This window comes from Papio anubis, chromosome 1, assembly GCF_008728515.1.
Source record: "Papio anubis isolate 15944 chromosome 1, Panubis1.0, whole genome shotgun sequence".
Taxonomy (NCBI): domain Eukaryota; kingdom Metazoa; phylum Chordata; class Mammalia; order Primates; family Cercopithecidae; genus Papio; species Papio anubis.
Window position 1 is genome coordinate 99,840,344 of NC_044976.1, and position 14,100 is coordinate 99,854,443.

Genomic DNA, 14,100 nt, shown 5'->3' on the forward strand with positions numbered 1-14,100 from the left:
CTATACTTCTAAATTATTTATGCTCATCTCCACATGGTTATTCCACTAGCTAATCAAACTCAACAAACAAAACCCCAAGTTAAAATTTTCATTCTAAACTGTATATCTCTAAACTGTGTTACATATTTAGTTAATAGTATCACTATCCTTTGATGTATATAACTTGAAAATGAGTGCTACAATTTTCCCTAAGTCATGAGCATGGATTTCTCTATTAGAAATGTTCCCTTGGGTGTGCCACAGATGCTTCGGGCTCTGCATTTTCCAAGTTGGGTCTTCATTTGGTGACACCATTCTCAGCCTAGTAGTTCAAGCCAAAAATCTGGGAATCAGCTGTTTCACATTCCATGTCCCTGAGTGTGTCCGGTTTTGCCACCTATCTCCTGATTTTGTTCTATCCACTCTATTATTACTGTCTTAAACAGGGATTTCATTATTATTCATCTGACTTGTTGCAGCAGTCTCTTTACCATTTTCCTCTCAATCCCACCCCCATCCATTCACCAAGCTTTCATCAATGTGTTTCTCATCTGCCCTAAAGGGCAAAATTGCCAGCTGCCAGGCAGTTTAAAAACCTTCACTGACTCCCATTCACCCAGGGAATAAAATTCATGCTCTTTAGTTTGCAACACAAGGACTTTTTATTCCCTACTCAGCTCTCCAATTTCATTTCCCGTTAGGTTCCAGTTACCTTTTACATTTTATGCTTTTGCAATATCAAAATGCACATACACACACACACACACACGAAAAAATTTTGGGGGGGATCTATACATGCTTACAAATATTAATTTCTTTGTGTGAGATGGCACCCTATACCTCCTTATCTGGACAATTCCTATTTATTTTTCAAAGTCCTGCAGAACTATCCCTTCCTCAACGAAGTCTTCCCTCACTCTTCCCAGACAAAATACATTACTTATTTCTTTACTTTTTGTGAACATTGTATGCACATTATTGCCTATGCATGCAGTATTATTGCATATTATTTTTATATATATGTTATTACATATCTTTACTTAAGTGTCACCTCCAGCTGTTTGATAGTGAGGGCCAGATATTAATTCATCTTTTGATATTTAGCACCTACCAAACTTCTGGCACAAAGTAAGTGCTCCATGAATTTTTATTGTGATAAATTGCATAGCATTTTTATTCCTTTGCCTTCCTCAGCAGCTATATCCAGCCAGTTAACATCTCTTTACAATGCTACCTCCTCAATAGTAATATTTCTCTTTTATTTATTTTCATCTCCACCACTATTAGCATAATACAAGAGCTTATTCTCTTTTATTCATGCATCCAGTGGTATTTGTCAAATATGTGTGGTTTGGGGGATATAAAGTTGTGGGAAACGTGTCACTTGGCCTGGAAAAGCCCATGATGATTCACTGAGGGGACAGATAGACAAACAATCATTCAAGGAACTTCACTGATTTTCCATCCCATAGTTTTCCCCTAATCTTAGGTCTCCTTCGCAACACCCTTAGACAAGGGTCTTAGCATGTTTCCCAAGCTGGTCTTAAACTGGGCTAGCCTGATCCTCCTGCCTCAGCCTTTTGAATAGCTGGATTACAGGCATGTGCCTCTATGCCTAACTTCCCTCAGAGCAATCTTCATGTGATCAAATTATTATTATTTTTTGCCCAAAATCCTATAGCTTCCTATTTATTGCAAAGTAAAAACTCACCATTTAGATTGGCAGTCAGGACTCTATGCCTTTTATATCTTATTCCACAGCTCTCCCTTCCTCCTCTACTTCCTGATTTCTTGCCCATTTGTCAAAGATTAATTAAGATGATACCTTTTTCATGAAGTCCTCCAGGACCCTTCTAGGAATAATAAGCATGTCACTTCTTTTGTTACAACATTAATGTGCATCCTGCTTTGTGTTAAAATTATTTATGTATGTATCTATCCTCATTATAAATTGGGACAAGAAAAGGATTTGAGAAGGTTGTTTTTTTTTTTGACGTCACAAAATGAGTACTAACAGAAGTATAGTGGGCTTTGAATTTGAAGCTTATGTGTTATTCCATGTAAAGTTATTCTATTTTTGTATTATGTAGTTCTCAATGACATTTCCATCTATGAGCTTTATAGAATCAAACACCATGATGATAAAATTTATTTTATTTATAAAGAATATGATTATTTTATGAAATAACTTCACACCAAATATAACTTAATTCTCTAGAAAGGATTTTATTGCCTAGAGTCACCGTGGAATTACATAGCAACGAGCCTTCATTAATGAAGAGTAATTATTTTACTGTGGTAATCTCAAATGCAAAGTAGTGTTACAATCGGTATGTATATTATACTCGCCAAATGAATTAATACTGCTTACCCTTCTGATTAAAAGATCAAAGATTTTTTAATCATGTCTTTGCACATTTTGCATATAATCTGCTGAATCCAGTAATAAGTGATAACAAACCTATCATTTATGTAAATGTTCAGAAGCTTGACAATAAAGTAATGAAACTTGAATTCGCTCTTATGGAAGAATGAGGAGTCCAAATATATAATCTTTGCATATGCATGCAAGGTAGGATAATTCTTTTTCTCTCCCCAGTTGAGAGCCCTTTTCTGATGCAAAAGTGATTTTATGTTGCTTTTAGATCTTTATTTGATACATTGGGCTGGAGGGCAGATTACTGGAAAGAGTTGTGGTGAAATGCAAGCAGAAACATTGGCAGCCATGGAAGAACTGCATAATAGAGAATAGTTTTCCAGGTTTATATCAGTTAAAATTAAATAGTATTTATCTGAATACACTATATTTCTTAGTGTTAGAATTAAATATTCTGATATGATATACATTTTATTAAAATATTTTATTTCTACATTTTATTGAGATGCAATTTGGCTGTTGTAGGAAAAGGAGCATGAATTTTAGAGTCAGATAATCAACTGTGGCTTTGGGCAAGGTACTTATATTCACTTTATTTCAGCTTCTTAATTTATACATCTTTAAAGGATTGTTGTGAGGATTAAATCAGATAAGATATGTAAAGCATCTGGCACAACCCTTGGCAGCACTCCTTTTCTCTTTCTGTATGTTATATACATATAAATTTTATTTGATGGTAAGTGGCCTCTAGCCCTTATATTCTTGAATGCATATTTTCTTAGAAATAGGGATGTTCTCTTACATGAACACAGCAGTTATATGCTTCAGTAAATTTGATCTTCATGTAATACTTTAATCTACCATTTGTATTCCTTTTTTTTTTATTTTGTAAAGACTAGGTCTCACTATGTTGCCTAGTTAGTCTTGAACTCCTGGACTCAACAGATCCTCCTGCCTTGGCCTCCCAAAGGGCTAGGATTACAGGCATGAGTCACTGCACCCGGTCTGTATTCTAATTTTGTCAATTGGTCCAGTGATGTTCTTTATCGCACTTTTTCCTCCCCAGCACAGATTCCAGCCTAAAGTCGTCAAATTGAATTTAATTGTCATGTTTCTTTAGTCTCTTGTAATCTAGAGCCTATCTACAGCTTTTGTTTTTCATAACATTAATATTTTTGAAAAGAATATAACCTCCCTACGCCATTTCATAGAATGTGCCTCATTTACATGTTTTATTTCACAGATGTAAATTTCATGCCTCAAAGATCTTATCTACCCCTAGATTATAAAAATATTCAAGTATTTTTTCTAGTTCTTCTAATAGTCCATTTTGAAAGATCTTTCATTCATTAACTGATGATCAATAAACAAAATGTGGTATCTTCATATAAAAGAATATTATTCAGCCACAAAAAGGAATGAGGTACTGATACATAGTGTAACATGGATGAACATTGAAAACGTTATGCTAAGTGAAAGAAGGCAGACAAAACACACAAGTAATGAGTCTCTTATAACAATACAAAGAATACAGTGACTATTCAGTAAAACATTAGCTATCTTTCCCTCTTCCCATGTGTGTACACACATACATTTATATATTTGTATGATGTGTATACAAATATATATAGGGCACATATTATGTGATTCCATTTACATGACATATACAGAATAGGTAAATCCATACAGACAGAAAGAAGATAAGTGGTTGCCAGAGGCTGTTGGGAGGGGAGGGACTGCTTATTCAGTACGGAGTTTCTCTTTGGGATAATAAATAGTTTCTGGTTGTGATGATTATACAACACAGTAAACTGTATACCTTAAAATGCTAAGTATTATGTTATATCTATTTAATCACACTGTATAAAATATCTTTGGTCCATTTACAACTGGTTTAAGGCATCAGATAGGAATGAGCTTTCAGGTTTTTTTTTGTTTGTTTGTTTTGTTTTTTTTGGTTTTTTTTGCCAGCTGACTATCCCGTCACCCCAGTGTCTAAATGATTAACCTGTTTTGATCTACTTATTGGAAATGTCTCCTTTAATCATATTATATGTTCTTATATACACTTGAATCTTTCTCTAGACATTCTTTTCTAGCCCAGAGTTCCATTTGCCTCTCCCAATTCCAACACCATAGCATTTTATGCAATGTAGGTTTATATCATGTATTATATATATAGATTTATATCATATGTCATGATATTTTGTAGGACCAGTTTTCCTGCTCAATTCTTCACTCCCAGAACTCTTCCTTTTCAGAATTTTCCTGGAAATTCTTCTATGTTTATTATACAAGATAAATATTATAATCTCTTATTCAAGTTCCTTGTTAAGGCTGTTTATTTTTTTTACAGAGACTTTATTTTTTAGAGTAGTTTTAGGTTCACAGCAAAACTGAGCAACAGGTATAGAGATTTCCAATATATCCCCTGCCCTACACATGTACAGCTTCCTCCATGATCAACAGCCAACACCACAGTGGTACATTTCTTACAATTAATGAACCTACATTGACACATCATTATCGCCAGGTGTTTATTGTTTATGTTACGTTAGGGCTCACTCTCGGTGCTGTACATTCTGTGGATTTAGACAAACATAGAACAACATGTATCTGGCATTGTATTATCACATGAAGCAGTTTAACAACCCTAAAAATTATCTGTGCTCTGCCTATTCATTTCTCCCTGACCTCTAATCCCTGGCAACTACTGATCTTTTTACTGTCTCCACAGTTTTTCCTTTTCCAGAATATCATGTGGTTGGAATCAGACACTGTGGATTCTTTTCAGACTGACTTCTTTCACTTGGTAATATGCATTTAAGTTTCTTCCATGTCTTTTCCTGGCTTGATCACTCGTTTCTTTTTAATACTGAAATATTCCATGGTCTGGATGTACCACAATTTATTTATCTATCAACCTAATGAAGGACATCCTGGTTGCTTGCAAGCTTTGACAATTATTAATAAAGCTGTTATAAATACCTGTGTGTGGGTTTTTGTGTGGATAAAAGTTTTCGATTTATTCATTTGCGGACCACGATTGCTGGACTGTATGGTTAAGAGTATGTTTAATTTTGTAAGAAACTGCCAAACTGTCTTCCAAAGTGGCTGTGCCATTTTGCATTCCCACCAGCAATGAATGAGAGTTCCTGTTACTCCACATTCTTGCCAGCATTGGTGGTGTCAGTGTTTTGGATTCTGGCTATTCTAATAAAACGTATAATGGTCCATTGAAATGTTGATTTCAAAGTTTATCATCTAATTTGAGGTTAGCTCTCCATTATTCAAATCTTTTATGATTTTTAGTGGAGATTTGTAGTTTTTTCCAGTAAGTCCTGAATATTTTTGTGAAATTTATTTCTACTTATTTATATATGTATGCTATTATCAATGACACATTTTATTTCACATTTTCAAACTAATTTTGTGTCTGAGAGTCATTGATTTTTATATATTTCTTTTGTACTAATTGCCTTATTGAACTCTACTTATAAATGACATAATATATCCTCCTTCCAAGTTCGTATCTTGTATCTATATGCATTCTTGAGTACTTCTCATTCTACACACTCTTCTTCCATTTGTCATGAATCCTTCTTTTTAGCTGTGATCCTCAAACCTATTTTGCATTCCAGACTTCTCCCCAGAATTTGAGATTCGTGTATTCTTTTATTATTCCTCCAGCAAATATTTACTGGGCACTGGCTGTGTACTAAACCCTGTTCTAGATATATCTCTTGGGAGAGAAAAACAACTAACTCCTAACAAATAAAGTTCTATTTATAAGAGAATAGCACGGCTCTTTGTTATTATGATGGTAAGTTTTGAAAGATAAAACATTAGATAACAGAGAACTTACAGTTTTTCAAATAGTTTATTTTATAAAAAATGCCAAAATGACATTGAATCATTATCTTGCAATGTATTTTGATGTCCCTATCACTCTTTTGATCTTAGAAACCTATTTTTACATATTTCAATTTTACATCACAGTAAGGAACTTCGAAATGTAATGTTGTCTTACCAAAAGAATATATGGTGTTAACTGTCATGAAGATTTAAACCAGTGATCCCAAATAAATGTGTTAAATCCTTTACTTGCATGGTTAACCAAGCAGATTTTAAGTTGAAGATTAAAATTTATTTCTTATATTTTTCCATTGGCTTGCTTTGATGAGTCATCTAAAGTCGGATTAGCTCATCTTCATACCTCTGTCAGAATATTAAATAATTAGTATCATTACTGAGAAAAAAAGTGTTTATGAAGCTGATTATAAGCTACTATGGTTATTCTGTAAGAAGAGAAAGTCAGAAAACCAAGATTTAGGATCCAGATCTACAGGGAATAGTTAGGTGATCTGGAAGAAGTCATAGCTCTTTTCTTTAGCTATAAGATGAGATTAAGTGTATATTAAGTACTTGCTCCTTTACTGCTGAGGAAGGTTAAAAGAATAAATAAAATAATACATGAAGACCTTATGATCTCCTTGTTATAGATGAATCCTAGGAAAGGTCACCTAGTTAAGCCTTCTTTTCAGCGCAAAGAATCCCATCTCTTGTCTTTCTAACAAGTAGACAGACAGCAAGGCTCTCCTTGTGTATTACAGAAATCAAAGGTTATAAAGTCTTCTATTTAAAAAAAGGAGAGTTATTAATGTGAATCACTTTAACATATCCTCTAGTGGCTAGGGCTAAAATGAGGAAAATCATCTTGACTATCAGTTATTTCTTTATAAAAAATATTCTGAGGGCACATGGAATTATCTCATGTAAGACCGTCTGGAGACAATGTCAAGTGATATGGAAAATATCAATAACATAATAGATGTAAACCTAGTTCTAGCCACTGTACACTTAGAAGGGTTTCATTTCCACAAAAACAAAGAGCTTCAGTTTATTAATATTTAAAATTTGGGATAATTATGGATTATATTTAACAAATGTAACATTTTGTACTCCATTGTAACTCAGTAAACATAAAATGTAGTAAGATTCTGAAAGCAAAATATTTGCTATCAGTGTAAGTAAAATGTGTTAAAGTTTTTGCTTTATATTCCCAAAATGAAAAAGCAAAGCAACATTTAAAGTAGTCACAAAAAAAGTGCTTAAGGTAATGAAAACATTAATAATGGCCCAGCTAATATATTATCTATCAACTACTTCTATCAGTTAAATGAGAGCATGGAACATATACTATTTTCATTATAAAAACAATTGAATACAAACTGGAAAGCGTGACTATATAGGTAAAGCTGTAGAAAAACTTGCTTTTTCTGGTTTCAACATCACTAACATCATTCCTCCTACAATAAATAAACAGCACATTTAACTAATGAATTTTCATTGTCTCTCGCCCACAACCAAATTGGCAAACTAAAGACTCACATAAAATTCCCTTATAGTATTTTCCTTCCTCTACAAAAAATTTCAAATACAATCAGTTATTACCAAATACATCCTAAAATACTGTTTTCTTAAAATTATGCACATTTTCTTTATAGCATTTACTAAAAACAATTCTACATTTTTAGGAAGAAAGTAATGAAGCTTCTTAAAATGGTTTCAGAGAAACTCTTGAAAGTTCCTTTACTATCTTTTTCTTTTCAGATGAAGTACATCCTGTCTGAAGCAGAATTACTAACAAACTGAAAGCAAGCACTTCAGGGTAACTGGATTAAAAAATATATTACATTTTAAAAGGTAACTCTGAACATACCAGAGGAAAGCCTTTGGTATAATAATAGAAAAAAAAAAAAAAAAAACCTTTGAGGGCTGTGGTAAGCCACAGTCGTTTTTAAAATACCTGTTAAACAGAAAGAGTGGCTCGTACTAGTGGTCAGTGTGTGAGAAATTCAAAATGCTTAGGGTTTCAAGAAATCAAATCTCAGAATTGGTGATCAGAGGTATTTTTCTCTACATGGTAACTCAATTTATAGAATTTTATAGTTTATGATAAAGGGAATATATTTTCTGATAAGTTTAACAAAATTATGCATCTATGCATTATACTTTGGCAGAAGCAATAGGGAGCTTATATTGAAGAAGGTTTGCATCTCTTGGTGTTATTTCCCTAAAAATGAGACAACTCAGGGACCATTGCTATCAAGGAAGGGACAGAGCAGAACCCTGACACCATTTGTCACTGACACCCAAAACATGGACAACAGTGATGCTTTACCTTTCTCTTCTTCAATTCCCGAATCCAGATATTCACTGGTCTGCAAATGATGCCTATTCAGTATCTCTTGAGAGTATCCACTTTTCTCTCTCCCGGCCTCTCTAACATAAATTAGGCCACCATTGCATCTCACCTGAAATTTTGTAATAGCCTCCTGATCGCAGCCACTCTCACCTCATCCGGCCCATTCTCCCTGTGGCAAAGTGATTTTTCTAAACTGGAAATCTCCCTCATGTAAAACTCTTCAATAATTTGCAACTGCTGTCATGAAGTCCATTCTTCCTTCCTTATATGGCTTATAAGGCCCTCCAAGATCTTAACCTCCCTCAACAAATACCTCACCAGACTCACTCCTTTACCCTCTTAATTACTAAAACTGCACTTTCTTGAATAAGTGATGTTCTTACCTCCGAGTCTTTGCACATTTCCCTCTTGCCTCCCCAGTGTCATCTCAGCATCTCCTCACTGCAGCATCACTCCACATGGGTCCTGAATGCATTAAATGTGTTCTGTCTCAGGGCTAAGTGTGTCTTCTCTGACTCGAATGTCCCCCCGACCCAGTTATGAAGTATATTTATGTGACCCCGACATGTTACTCTCAACAGCCGTATGGAAAAACCGACATGAGGAAGAGCATATACTTTAATCATATCCTGAAAACAGATTCAAAAATTCGAACTTCTAAGAAACTGTAATGGAGAACTAGTAAACAGACTACTAGAAACATGACAATAGAGAGACTCTTTTTTCAGTAGCATTGAGAAAACTAAGGGGCTGAGCCAGAATGTAGACAGGTTTTTCAGGTAGTGCTGGTAGTTGCAAAACAATTTCAAATAATGAATTGCTTATATTACACTATAAGAACTTGCTCAGGGTCACTGAGCTGGGATGTTCCCAGACCGGTGGGAGGAGCAGAGGTATCCTTAACCAACTAGGAAGTCTGCACAGCAATAGCCCCCGATGCTCAGCTTCTACTCTGTCATGTTTGCCTACATATCTCCAGACCTGTATCTCTTGTCATGTGTTGCATAGTACTTCTTGGGCGGGGGGCCCACAAGCACCTCAAAAACAACCTGTCTAGAACAGAATTTGTCATCTTTGCCACAATACCTTTTCCTATGTTCCCTCTCCTAGTTATGGCACCACCATCCACTCAAATAACCAAGCAAGAAAGCTAGATATTCATTATACCTCCCATCTTACCATCCACATCCAACCTTGTACCCTCTCCTGTTGATGTGACTTTTAAAATTTCTTAATAATGCTCAAATCCATTTACTTCTCTTCATCCTCACTGCCTCTGCGTTTATGTGAAAGCTACACTTGTCTCTGGGCAATAGCAGGTCTTAACTGGTTTCCCTCCAATCTTACCTCACCCTCATTCATTCTCCATACTGCAGCCAGGGTGATATTTCCAAAGTTCAATCATGTTACTACTCCTGTTTAAGACCTACAGTGATTGCCTATTACCCTCAGGATAAAGCAGTTGGCGGATATTTGCTGAGTGAATGATCAACTTTTATCTTTTCAAATCATGAGAATAACTTTAAGGTTGGACATTATTCCATTTTTTTCAGGTAAGGGCACTAAGGCTAAAAGAGCTTTAAGAACTTACCCCACAGTCAAATGGCCAGGTTTGTCTGACTTCTGAAGCTGTGCGCTTTCTATGTCACACTGCCTGTCTTTTCTATTCAAAGATGGCCTTTTCATGCAGACGGTGAAGAAAGACTGCTGATTGCATAGTGGATTTCTGTCAGTCATGCACAAGTAAATAATCTCTGATTCCAACAATGTTGTAGCAATTGCTTTACAAAATTATCTTGCACTGCAGTAAAACTGTAATTAACCAGAATCTTCAATTAAGCAGAGTTTGTTTTAAGAGCACTCAGAGGAAAGACATTGCAAACTTTAAGACAAAATAGCCATATTACCACCAAACACAAGCTGATATAATTTTCTTTTTTTTTTTTTTTTTTTTTTTGAGACTAGGTCTCTCTCTGTTGCCCAGGCTGGAGCACAGGGTACAAACACGGCTCACTGGAGCCTTCACCTCCCAGGCTCAAGCAATTCTCCTGCCTCTGTCTCCTGAGTAGCTGGGACTACAGGCATGTACCACCACAACTGAATAATTTTTAAATATTTTGTAGAGATGGGGTCTTGCCATGTTGCCCAAGCTGGCCTCAAACTCCTCGGCTCAAGCCATCTTCTTGCCTTAGCCTCCCAAAAATGCTGGGATGACAGGCATGAGCCACCATGCCCAGACTACATAGGATTTTTAAGAGATGTTTCCAAGGTATAACTTTGAATTTTTATATATTGAGCTCCATGGTTTATATTGTCTTCTATGGCACGTATAATAATCATCAAATAGAGCTTGTATCAGAATAGTGCCTGGCACATAGTAGATGCTCAGTAAATTTGTGAATAATGAATAAATTAAGGAATGAGAAAAGCAAAAGCCTCAGCATTCTAAGATTCAGGATCGTTTTCTTATTTATGGTTGTCATATTCTTCCCATGAAGGGAAAATAGTAAATGAATATATTTTAGTTAGGTTTTTCACTATGTGGGTCAAAACAACAAAAGAGTTTTCTTATCCTTGCTAAACTAGAAAACTCATTCAACCAAAACAACTTATTTCCTAAATATACTGGTAAAATATGCATATTAGCCTAGTTTTTAAAGTTTCTATTGAAGTTTAACATATACTTGTATTTATATTTAATATGGATTTGGCCACATTGAGAAAGAAGATTGACAAAGTTGGTTGAAATGGAAGTTTTGAGCTTATTGGTAAATTATAAATATTAGAATTATCCCTGTCTACATTAAGATTTCAGATTCCTGGCCTGGCACGGTGGCTCACACCTGTAATCCCAGCACTTTGGAAGGCCAAGGCGGGCGGATCACGAGGTCAAGAGATCGAGACCATCATGTTCAGCCAACATGGTGAAACCCTGTCTCTACTAAAAATACAAAAATTTAGCTGGGTGTAGTGGCACATGTCTGTAGTCCTAGCTACTTGGAGGCTGAGGCAGGATAATCGCTTGAAACTGGGAGGCAGAGGTTGCAGTGAGCCAAGATGGCGCCACTGCACTCCAGCCTGGGTGACAGAGCGAGGCTCTGTCTTAAAAAAAAAAAAAAGATTTCAGATTCCCTCTGGGTCATCTTTTTCTTAACCCTCTTCACAGTAATATACTGTGGTGTTACCTGTCATAATTTTAATCAAGTTTAATTTATTATCATATTTGTTATATTAAAACAAAAGTAGAATACTCATTTTCTGAGTGAAATATACAATAGATCATTTTTACTCAGGGAAAAGTTACCACTGGAATTGTATACATCGCATTCTGTACTTCTAGGTCTTTATTTTTATAATAAAAATTACATTTCTAATATTGTTTTCAATATTTTAATAAATAAAGCTCTAATATGAAGAATCTGAAGATGCACAACTGAAGGAAATTAAATTTATATCTCCTTTAAAACAATCAAATCATTATTTGCATTACTGGTTATAATGGCTGATCAGCTTTGGGGTCATGCTGTAAATAGGGCCAGAAAATGTGGGGGTTGGAAATCAAGCTTGAGTTTCCATTGCAATGAAATTATGATTTGGTTATGATACACTGACAACTTGTATCATCTTTTTTTTTTTTTTTTCTCTTTCACCCAGACTGGAGTACAACGGCATGGTCTCAGCTCACTGCAACCACTGCCTCCCAGGTTCTAGCGATTCTCCTGCCTCAGCCTCCAGAGTAACTGGGACTACAGGCGCATGCCACCACACCTGGCTAATTTTTGTATTTTTAGTAGAGACGGGGTTCACTATGTTGGCCAGGCTGGTCTCAAACTCCTGACCTCGTGATACGCATGCCTCGGCCTCCCAAAGTGCTAGGATTACAGGTGAGAGCCACTGTGCCTAGCCCAGTTTGTATCAAGTTTAGTTACACCCTCATTGTTTATGAATGTAAGTCTAATATCCCACTACCTCTAAAGGAATCTGTATGGGAAATTTATATTTTTCAGCAATCTTAAGGGTTTCTGATGGAAATGAATCCCATCCTGAGACATAGATGAGATTATTTTAGTACCAAAAGTTTTGATACATTTAATAAAAATTCGTTTTCAACCATGGCACAATATTGAAAAATTTGAAAAAAATCTTGGGGTGGGGTTAGCAATTAGGTTAATAGTAAAGATGATAGATTTTTCAGAACCCCTTTTTGACAAGACCTGGGCTTCTGGAGAATGCGATTACAACTGTTTGCTCATCTACCTGGCTGGGGAAGCACAATGGCACACTATTTTTTGTCCGGGGAACCTTCTCTGATTCTTGAATCACATAAAGAACAGCCACAGTAAGCCTGGAGTAGAAGCACATCTTCACAACAGGTTTGAGAAGAGGAGGAAGTGCTGCATGCATTGTGCATCTATGCAAATTCACATGACTCTGTGTGTGGGGCACTTTGTGCAGGAGAATCCATCTAGCGTTGCTTTCCTCCCTGAGTCTCTGAGGGTTGGGCTTCCTTCCTGCTCTAAAGTGGGGTGGGAATCTCTCTGAAACCACTCTGTTTCCCTGCCTTGTTTTTTAACTCCCTGTGAGCTATGCAATAGATCAAGCTCATTCTCTTTGTTGACATGCTCAGCTTTGCCTTCTCATGCATCTGACTTCAATGTTTTTCGTAGTCTTCAAATGAACTTTGTATGAAACAGAGCAGCTGCCTGTAACAGATAACAGCAAAGCACCTGGGTCATAGACCAGTGTGGTCAGCGGCTCCTTCCTAAGCTGCAGTCTGCTTCTTTGAGGATTGCCTGAGTTCTCAACTGCCGCAGATCAAGAAAATCTAATCATGGTTTGATTCCAGGAGAGAAAAAAAAATCAGTTTAAAATTCAAAGTATTAATGTAATCATTTATGAAAACAAGAAACCTCTAAAAGTCTGTTTCAGAGAGTTTAAAGAGGGAAGGAAGCAGGAAGGAAATCCCCTCAACAGTTTTATCTAGAAAAAAATAAAATTGTATCTATGCCACCTCCATGTTGACAAAAATAATGCAGAAGAAGAACCTGGTGGACATACTTTTAATTAGATCAGTGATGTTCACAGGATCAGGTACAAGAGCATTGGATATAATCTATTTGATTTATACTCATTACTGCATACTTAAAAGAATTTCATACCCTGTGCTGCTCCTTCTCAGGCAGCTTAGTGGTTATTGTGGATCATGAACCACACCTTTTTGATCAGATAAAACTAAAATGTGATGATGAGGGGAGAAAAAAAGCCCTATGTTCATTACCATTGCTTATAAAAATATATAAGACATCAGATATCTGAGATGAAAATCAATTTATTAGACTTTTCGTTAAGTTTGTGGCAACATTTTAAACAATAATATGGCTTATCAAGTCACCTTTTATTGGGTTAAAACCTCCTGCAGCATCTAAGCTGAAAGAAGACTTCACTGATTCATGCTTACATTTGAGTTTTTAAAACACCACCTCTTCAGGTAAACTACTTTGACAGTTATTTTGCATACACCAATAAGACTTCACTT

At 35.7% G+C, this 14,100-nt stretch overlaps 1 long non-coding RNA gene across 2 annotated transcripts in view; it reads right to left on the reverse strand.

Moving 5' to 3' along the window:
* The window catches only part of LOC103887216, a 46,590-nt gene that overhangs the window by 16,684 nt on the left and 15,806 nt on the right, over positions 1 to 14,100 (reverse strand). Inside the window, exon 3 of one of the 2 annotated variants that reach the window (XR_651224.4) lies at positions 10,156 to 10,376. The exons of the other annotated variant lie outside the window; for it this stretch is intronic. This is a non-coding gene — a long non-coding RNA (uncharacterized LOC103887216). The remainder of the gene's footprint in view (positions 1 to 10,155; positions 10,377 to 14,100) is intronic. 2 annotated transcript variants of the gene reach the window in all.